This window comes from Pinus tabuliformis, chromosome J, assembly GCF_031772625.1.
Source record: "Pinus tabuliformis cultivar Carrire ecotype Pingquan chromosome J, CPIR1, whole genome shotgun sequence".
Taxonomy (NCBI): Eukaryota; Viridiplantae; Streptophyta; class Pinopsida; order Pinales; family Pinaceae; genus Pinus; species Pinus tabuliformis.
In genome coordinates this window covers 334,412,350-334,421,942 of record NC_142295.1, presented here as the reverse complement: position 1 = coordinate 334,421,942, position 9,593 = coordinate 334,412,350, and the positions used below count along the sequence as shown (strand labels likewise).

Genomic DNA, 9,593 nt, shown 5'->3' with positions numbered 1-9,593 from the left:
TGCAAGAGATGTATTATCATTGGTAGGAGTCCCTACTTACGCAGTACCAACAAAGAAGAAGCAACGATGCTAAAAAACAAAAAAGGGGAAAATAAATGATCAGTTGATGGCAGCACTGGTCTCCATCCAAGAGTTCTCTAAAGCGGCTCAGGGTGAGAATGCTAGGACTCTAATTGTGGCCGACCACGACCTCCAACACACTTGTCACGATGTGATCAACTTAGATGGGAGCACCATGGAGCACGAGATCGAGAAGATGATCCTTGAGGTCATGCATTTGACCCTCACTGGAAAGAATTTTAGATACATCATCCCCCCCCACGGTAATTCGAACCAGCTTTATGTACCAAAGTTGGATTGAATCATTCTCAAGGACAAGTCCTCCTTTCGCCAATTCACCAATTTCCCCAATTTCAAGAAGATTTCCATTACAACGAAGATTCTCCATCTCTTCCACCAGCTATGTTTGAAGCAAATCCATGTCACAAAGTGTGACCTTTTCTACATTGATGTGAAGCTCTTCCAGGACCAAGGTCAGTCTGATGGCATCCTCAATGATGTTTCTTGCATCCTCGGATGCCCTAGGTCAAGCCTCAATGTTTTCTCATAAAAGGGAATTGTTGTCGGTTGCCTTATATTTTCAGAAAATGGTAACCAGATTGAATGTATGAAGATGAGCGTTGGAGGAAAGGCCATACCATCCAACATTGATCATGTCGACGACATAGAGAGTGATTCCCTCTTCATTCTCCTTAGAAAAAAGGATGTTTCCTTCATGATTCTCACCGAAGACCACTTCTATAATTGGTTTCCCTGTGTCATAAATACTACCAAGGGCCAACAGGATGTTGCCACTAGGTTGTTCTTGAAGTAGATGAAGACCAAATTGAATCCCTTGGTTCTTGCCACAGTCAACAATGGTCCCTATGGTTTAACAATCCTGATGATTTACCTATGTAGGTCCAAAAATATGTCATAGGAAAGTTTGAATCTCACCATACTTGGTTGGGGATTCGACGCTCCAACCTAGACAAGTACAATACAACCGAGTAGTGTTGGTTACCCATGATGGAGAAGAATATCAAGATGGTGAAGAGCGAGAAGGAGGATGCTAAGAAGGATGAAAGATGTTGGACTCAATGATTTCGACATAGGAAAATCTCTCCGCTATGGGAAATTTTGCAATGTAAATCTTGCTAGAGAGAGGAAGAGTAAGTATATCTTGGCCTTCAAAGTTCCCTTCAAGAACCGACTCCAACAATTCTAGGTAGAGCATTAGTTGGGAAGAAAAATGGAAATGCCAGAAAAAGAAGAAGGAAAGAACACAGTAAATAAAACCACAAAGATTTTTTTTATTAAAATAGCGAATAATTGTAAAAGCTATATTATAATGGACAATCTGTCCTTTTACAAAATGTGACTTGTTACTTATAGTCTTTTCTTAGTTACAATACCATGGGTGAACGAATACCATGGGTATATTCCACTTACAATAGCATGGGTGGATGAATGCCATGGGTGGATGCCACTTACAATCTCATGGGTAGATTACATGGGTGGATGAATACCATGGGTAGATAACTATCATGGGTGAATGAATACCATGGGTAGATGCCACTTTCCATTCAGATCACAACACAACCTTCACAAATACTCAATATACTCAAAACATCCTCATATTTCCACACATCCTTTGACATCAGTGACATCAATTGTTATCAATGACAATACACTGTCAAACAAAAACCTATAACAACATTTAGACATAAGTTTGTGGTTTTCTCCCTTTATGCATTTCCACGTAAACATTTGTGTCAAATATGTGTGTTGTTTATGTTGTTGTTGCGTGCTTTATGCATTGTTTAGATGATTAATTATTGAATCATTGGATATTGTTAACAATCATTAAAATTAACCATAATATTGATTCAGCCCCACTCTTAGTATTATACTAGTTTATAACAATTGGTATCAAAGCAGGTTCCTTCAAGAACAATTTAACCACTCAAAGGTATATTTCCAGGGACCATGACAAACCAATATTAGCTTACTCTAGAAGGAGTACCATTATTGAATTGATTAGGCTATGCAATGTGGATGGTAAGAATGAAGGTTTATTTAATGACTCTTGGTGTGGAGGTATGGTTGAGGGTAGAAAATGGAAAGAAAAATAAACACAATACAAAATCCAAGAAGGGTATATTAATGGAATATCAATTTTAGATTTCGATAAAATGAGACATTGTGAGACTGCAAAAGAATGCTAAATAAGTTGCAATGTATCAGAAGGAATCAATGAATATTGAAGACGATGATTGCTCAAGTAATGAATCAGATAATGAAGAAGATCCCCTTGTCGTAAATGCACAGGCTGCTGATTATCAATATAACAAGATGTATTCAGAGGACAGAGTTGGAGGTGAAGAAAGTGCTAATGAGGATAAATTTACAGGTAAGCTACTATTATGTTGTAATTAGAAAAGAATAGGTCACCTTTCTCTTAATTGTTCCAATGCAAGTTCAGAAAATAGTTGTAATATAGGAGAACTAGAAATTGAAATAAGATGCTATGAGAAAAATGAGAAAAGTTATCATGATCGTTCTTATAAGAAGATAATAGATGTACCTCCAATACTGATGATGAAGTGATATTACCTATGTCTTTATGGTAGAGAATTTAGATTTAGAGAGAAGAAGATATTGATGAAGAGATACCTTTTAGAAGAAAACTTATCTTTTCTCTAAAGAAGATTGAGAAGCTTACAATAATAACTCAAATTAAGAAGGAATTGACATAGGTTTATTGCAAGAAGGATCGATATTTTGAATAATTAAAGAAAAACATTATTATTCTGAAGACTTAAGACAAATGAATGAATGATGTAGTGACAAAGTGGTTAAATGAATGAGAGTTCATTGTGAGAAACTTGAAGCTGAGATTGATTCACTGAGAAATGACATTGAAAAAGCTAATGATCAGCGATATTAATATAATAAGAGTACTAAAATTATCTAGATGGTATTCTTAGCAATCAAAGATCTCTCAACAAGATCAGTTTAGGATATGAAGGAGAATCAAGCATTAAGAAAGATGAAGACACAAAATCATGTTGATGCATTAAAATGACCTAACAACAATGCAATGAAAGAAATTCAACAAAAACAAATGTAACAACAAAGTACCACATTTAAACTTAGGGAACGATACTGCTGGACATGAGTGTGGTACTCAAGACTTATATTGACATGGGAAGAGAGTGCGCATGAGAAGGAAACTTAAGGGTTGGTAGACAAAAAGGACTGGATCCTTGACCCTTGCTAAGTTCCAAAAAATGACGACACAGTCTTGTGAATTACACCCATGCTCTAAGATGTCAAGAGGACTCCTTTCGTCATGACACAAGTGACAAATGCAACCCCTTCTCATGATATGCATTCATGTGAGCTAAAGACTTGGATTTCACTCTATTAAAGCTTATGGCCATAAAAAGGAAATGAAATTTACCAAGAGAAGGGTAGACGACAAGGTTCTTTAGTTAAAAACTTAAAACTCAAGTAATTAACACCTTCATACCATAGTGACGAACTGACTTGAGCTTCTAGTGAATAATTTCCATGAGCAACATAAAATATGGCCTTTCAGGTCCTTATATATAGGTGGCTTAAGGCACATGTGAGTTGGGACAAATGTCTGCCTCCTATTGTTCTACCGTTAGGGGTAGGTGCCACGTGGCTCTACTTTGCACGGTCGAGTAACTAGCCATGGAAGGTCTTAAGATGATGCAAGAGCGACGAAGGTTCGTCACTTTTCTATCTCCACATCTCTTAGCTCAGCTATCTATCGTGAATCTTCTTGGTGTGAAGCCCTTTGTGACCGTTCGATGATTAGTTATCTTCACCATCCAATCATGTAGGGTGGTTTTTCCTGCCAAAACCCTCGTGACATTAGGGTAATTTACTAAGCGGTGTGATTGGGACACATGGAGGACAGTAAATGGATAGAGTGCGGGGATGTGGAGGCGTGGCGGGTCATGTGGAGTGTGATGTGGACAAGGAGGGAAGAGACATGGGAATCCAAGTGAATATTGACGTGGAGGCTGATGTGGTGACGAAAGGTGGATGAGAGAAGTGCGACGCAATATTAGCGCACGTATGATGTGGGTGGGACACATGGCAGAGTTTTACATGATGTGAGAGGCGAAAATTCTCAATCGCGAGGTCATGTGGGGGACTCTTGGTTCCGAAACGTGGCCTCCTTCGCATGGTCTCTATGCGTTATTGCGTGAGAAGTTTGGTAGTGCGCAGGGCTAGGAGTCGTCTAATCTGCAAGTGCTTCTACCATTGGATCTGGGAGGTGTGCGGATTTTGTCAGTGCCCTTCCACCCGCCAAGTTTGCCTGTTATGGCTCACTACGCCTGCCCGCAGGCACGACCAATGATTGCAAGCGCCCAAGCTTGAGGCACGATACGGCCCATGAGGGAAACAATTGCGCCCACGTCATGGTAGTTGCTAGGGCCCAAGAACGGGATCAAGGCCATGTTGAGGCTGAAAAATTGGTTGATTACGCTTAGCCTTAGATTTGACCAGACATTTGGTTTTAACAACAACATGTCCTACAATCTTGGAGGTGTGAGCTTATTTTATAAGATACAATAAGTGACATAGAGCTTGTCTAACTTATATATCAACCCATTTTGGAGATGATAATTAGCTTTACCACTACTTTTTTCTACATGAATTTATCCATATAGTTGCTAAAACACCTATTTAGGTTCTCATATTTTGTGTATGCCTCATTTTATGCATCATGTATAAAAGACTATTTGTATAAGAGTTCCCAAAGCTTTAATCATGGATGTGGGTGGCCTTGAAAGAATGTCTGCAAACTTATTAGTGATTTCTTTCTTATATTTGATGACTAGATGAAACTATTGGGAAAACCCCATTCATTTGTAGTGTCTAATTTGTTTAACCTTACTTTGGGCCTAAGAATATTGTAGTGGCTAGTGATTAATGTGGATAATGTTTTCCTTTCCCATCAAATAGTGCTTATCCTTCTTAACAACTTAAATTAAGGAATAGGGTTCCTTATCACACATAGGGTAATTCAAGACTCCCTAATGAAATAATTTAGAATGATAGCATATAGAATTACCTCCCAACATAAATATTTCTCCCATAGCATATTCACTTATATTTGTATTCAACTAAAAAGAAATTTTCAAGTTGGGTAATCCAAGGATTGGTACTTTACTGATCTTCCATTTCAACTCATCAAAAGCCTTTTCTTGATTCATTCCCCATTGGAATATCTTACCACTAGATGCTATGGCATGGAGTGGTGTAGTTATCATTGAAAAGGGTGCAAAGAACTTTCATAGGTATTGTGATACCCCAACAAAGCTCCTAACTTTAGTAACATAGTAGGAATTTTCCACTTTAGGATGGCTTCCATCTTGATGGGATTTATATTGAGTTCACATCTACCAATCACATAGCCAAAAAACACTAATTAACACTGAGCAAACTCACATTTCTTAAGGTTAGCTAATAGTTGATGATTTTTCAAAGTATCTAGCACCTATATGATATGTCATATGTGAGCTTCATAGGTAGAGCTATAAATAAATATGTCATCCATATACATTATTGCAAATGAATAAAATTATGGATTAAACACTTCATTCATCAATCACATAAATGTAGCCAATGCATTACATCAACCAAAAGGCATGACCGATTATTCATATAGACCTTGCCTTGTCTTGAAGGTAATAATCCAACTGTATTCTTCCTTAACATGGTGGTATCTTGATTTAAGATTGAACTTGGTGAAGTACTTGGCATGCCACAACTGATCTAACAAATCATTTGTCATTGGTAGAGGGTATTGATTCTTTAGTGTGATATTTTTTAGGGATCTATAATCGATACACATTCATCAATTCCCATCCTTCTTGGGTACTATGCTAATAGGTGATTCACAAGGTGATGTGATTGGTCAAATTACTCCATGTTCTATATACTACTGCAATTGTTTCTTCGCTTTATTTTCTTACAAAACACACTATCTATATAGCCAAATACCAGTAATGAGAAGTCAAGAATCAACTATATCGTGTATTTCACTTCTCTCTTAAGTGTTACCATGTAAAATCTTGAACACTCTTGTGTACACTTACAACAACTATTCTAACTATTGTTTTATTCTTCAGTAGATTCCTCTAGGGATTCCTTTACTCTTACTGATTCATCCCTTGGATGATTCTGTCTCAAGAAAAAAATACAAATTTCCTACTATAACCAATCAACCTTTTTGCTTGGTTAGCACTTAATAGAGAGATATTTGGTTTACCATTGTATGCATTTATAATGTAATATTTTCCATCCTTGATTATGTGGTATTGGATGTATCTCTTCATCAAGGTCACATCCCTCATATATTTGCAAGCTTCCTAACACTATACCATACATGTCATGGGTAATACACCTAATTCCATTTTGTAAATAAAATTTTCACTTATAGCAAACTTGATATTACAATGTTTAATGACTTTAAGCTTTTCATCCTTGTTTACCCATCCCAATGGAGATGGGCATGGATTATCATGAACTTCCAAGCAAGCTTATTGACCATCGTATATGCTATAGGGTTGGTAGACCAACTATAATTGAATAGAACATCCACCTTGTTCACTTTGTCCTAGATATGAATGTGGAAGACTTTATTCATCTTTTTCTCTTCCTTGTTATGAAGGCTATGTAGATTCAACTCCATATGCATTGAGGTGTAGACAATCTTCTCATCCACATCCAAGTTGCTCCCTACCATGTTTCTTGAGTACATGTCTAACATGTTATTCTTATTGGATTCATTCTTATGCTTCTTTAGATTTAGCTCTGGATGTAAATTCCAACACTTATCTTTAGTGTGACAATTTTTATTACAATGGTTGTAGTGGTTTCTTGGATATTTTCACTATTTTGCAATAGTTTTCATTTTATTGTATTTCCCTTTCCAATTTTTCTTCTTCTCCTTGGAAGCATCTCTTTGGTCTTTATATTTAAAACCACTTGGCTATTCTTTCTTATGGCCTATGTTCTCTAGGTATTGTATGCACACAAGCTTCATAAATAGACCTAGGTTTAAAGAGAATCACTTGTTTCCATAAATGGTTGCATAGATCCCCAAAATATTTTAGGAATACATCTATGCTTTTGGGAAATATACCCAATATTATCACCATTTTCCTAAATTTAGTTTTGTACTATTGCACGCTCTTCCCTCACCTCTACTTGAAGTGATGTTGGTGGATCTATCGATCCACTACATACCTAATAGGATAAAACTATGACTTGATGAGGGTTTTAAACACCTTACACTTAGTTACTAATGGATCTCCCTCTATCCTAAGCATCTTTGTGTGGATTTCCCACAAGTTTAGTGCATGAACCTCTACATTTGGTTGAGAAAATGAAATTTTCTCCCATTCATTTATATTATGGAGAGTAAAACAAATTTGTAGATCTTGCAACTAGTGATCCAACATAATAATGTTAATATAACCTTAATATGGATTGATGTCCACTTTTGCTTCCATTTTAAATATAAGTTGTGAAGGAGTGATAGTACAGGAACATGGTTTCTCTTTCTTGAGCACTTTTTTGACTCCTTTCTTAGTCTTCATTGTCTCACAATTTCTTATTAGACATCCAACTTTTAAGTTAGATCCACCAACATCCCTGAAACATCCAAACATGTTTTCTAAAGATGCTATGAGGAGGGACATGTTGTGAGAGATATCAATTTATTTATCTTCCATGTAAATATTTCTTTAACTCGATCTTAAAGGTTTTTATGAATGGAATTATATGCCAGGGGTAGGGTTTTGTGACTTACTTCTTAAGCCAATTCCTAAATCTTACAACTTTCCATATATACCCCAAATAAAACTAGTATATTATAATAATACGATATGTAAATGACCATTGATATTCCACTTGAACAACTTGTCACAAAAAATATTATATTATTCTAAAATCATTTATGTTGTAGGTTTATTTCCTTAGGTCTTAGATTTATTATCACTAGCTTATTGCTCAAATTTATGACAACAATTTAAATACAAAAATGAAAGGAAAAGAAAAATAATGGACCATTCACATCAATGAACATAAGATGTATCATGGGAAACTCAATATTGGAGAAAAAATAGCTAGAACGTGAGGTTTATTCTCTATTCTTTTTCTTTGTTAGAAAATGAAAATACAAAGAAAATGACACTCACTATGGAGGTGCCTTTGACATTGTGCCATGAATGGTTTCTCTAAAATAATTTTCCTTCTCTTTTATGTTCTCAAATCCCACTCCTATATGATTTTTTCAAATATGGAATAAGTGAAATTCTAAAATAATGGAACCCGCTCTCGTCCTAGTAGTCTAATATTTAATACAACTTGGTAGTTATCTAGGATTAAGGTTTTTTCATCCTCAACCCTTAATTTTTGTTAGTTTTGGAATTTTTATAATCTTCTTAGAAGTCCACATGTGTCTAGCCCTACATGTATGAGTAATGGAGGTTGATGTGGCATCCACTTGGTACCATGGTGGTTAACTTGCAAGAGGCATAACTTCCACATATGGGCTCCAATTGAGGTAATTTTCACAATGTTGGAGGGGCATGAGTAGGTATAAAATTGTTGATGGTATGGGAGCTATGCTTGCAAAATATTTCATTCGATGGAAATGACTCTTAAAGGTTCCAAACCCGAAATATCCAAACTAGGACCTAGCACTAAAATGGGCCTTGCAAGCCAATTTTTCCAATTTTCCCACCTAGAGGGTACCAAGAAAAATGAAACATTATATAATGATCCATTCTAAATCCCATATTGATAATACGTAACACAAAACATAAGAATCTAGAGATATAATGATTGAATAAAATGGGCAATGGCAAGAGTCAAGCAACTGATAATGTGCTTTATGTTCTAGAACTAGGGATAAAATTTATCTTAGTATACCAATAGAAAACAAAAACAAAAAATGATGGTTGATTTAGAGGTGGAAATATGTTTGGTAAGGAACATGAGAAAGAAGTAAAATTGTCATAATTTCACAAGGCTACATGGAAAATGAGTGGGAACATGATATAAGGGAGTTGTGAATGAAGGTAATATTTGGAATGAAATGCCCACACTTACTTGAATAATAACTAATTATATCTCAATGTGATATTAAAGATGGTGGAAATGCCTCTTAAATTTCAAGGAGATAGGTAAATTTATGAGGCTTTTCTGGTGGGGAATCAACATAGAAGAAAATTTTTGAAGGAAGGAGCTTTGAGAGAAAAAGCATTCTTGAACATATGTATGATCCGATGTAAGAAATTCTTTTAGGAGGCACTAAATACTTCTTTATATTCATGAAATATAAGTCAAGAACAAAATTGGTGTACATTTTTAAGAACATGTAAGATTCCTTTGTGAAATTTGCATATTTCAAAGTATTAAATAAGGGGAAAAGTGGAATAAATATAAAGGTATTATGGGCATATAAAGCGGGGAATTTTACCCCACTGAATTCTAAGACT

General features: G+C 35.8%; 1 protein-coding gene and 1 pseudogene across 1 annotated transcript in view; one reads left to right on the top strand and one right to left on the bottom strand.

Moving 5' to 3' along the window:
• The window catches only part of LOC149227105 (uncharacterized), a 136,044-nt gene that overhangs the window by 81,816 nt on the left and 44,635 nt on the right, over positions 1-9,593 (bottom strand). The window lies entirely within an intron of this gene.
• LOC149227107 (DNA topoisomerase 6 subunit A pseudogene) lies at positions 107-1,143 on the top strand (annotated as a pseudogene).